Source organism: Pseudophryne corroboree, chromosome 5 (genome assembly GCF_028390025.1).
Source record: "Pseudophryne corroboree isolate aPseCor3 chromosome 5, aPseCor3.hap2, whole genome shotgun sequence".
NCBI lineage: Eukaryota > Metazoa > Chordata > Amphibia > Anura > Myobatrachidae > Pseudophryne > Pseudophryne corroboree.
In genome coordinates, this window is record NC_086448.1 from 756,593,649 (window position 1) to 756,594,426 (window position 778).

A 778-nucleotide genomic window follows, 5' to 3' on the forward strand; every position below is an offset into this window, starting at 1 on the left:
GCCTCAGCACTTTCAACTCCTCCCACTCTCCTGGACTCACTTAAGTCTGGTTTTCATTCCCTCCACTCAACATACACTGACCGTATTTAAGTATCTATTGAAATTCTCATTGATAAATCCACAGGTCTTTACTTTCATCTCATATTCCTTGACCTGTCTGTTGTCTTATTGATATTGATATTATTGATACAGGTTGAGTATCCCATATCCAAATATTCCGAAATACGGAATATTCCGAAATACGGACTTTTTTGAGTGAGAGTGAGATAGTGAAACCTTTGTTTTTTGATGGCTCATTGTACACAAACTTTGTTTAATACACAAAGTTATTAAAAATATTGTATTAAATGACCTTCAGGCTGTAAATAATAAGGGGTATATGAAACATAAATGAATTGTGTGAATGTACACACACTTTGTTTAATGCACAAAGTTATAAAAAATATTGTCTAAAATGACCTTCAGGCTGTGTGTATAAGGTGTATATGTAACATAAATGCATTCTGTGCTTAGATTTAGGTCCCATCACCATGATATCTCATTATGGTATGCAATTATTCCAAAATACGGAAAAATCCGATATCCAAAATACCTCTGGTCCCAAGCATTTTGGATAAGGGATACTCAACCTGTATTGATAATTGATATTGTTGGCCACTCTCTCCTTCAACAAACTCCATGTCCTCTCATGGTTCTATGTCGTATACTTGTGTAGTTATGCTAGTTACCCTGTACTTGTCCTGTATTGTCTTCAACTGTAAGTCACTGTTTTTCCTGT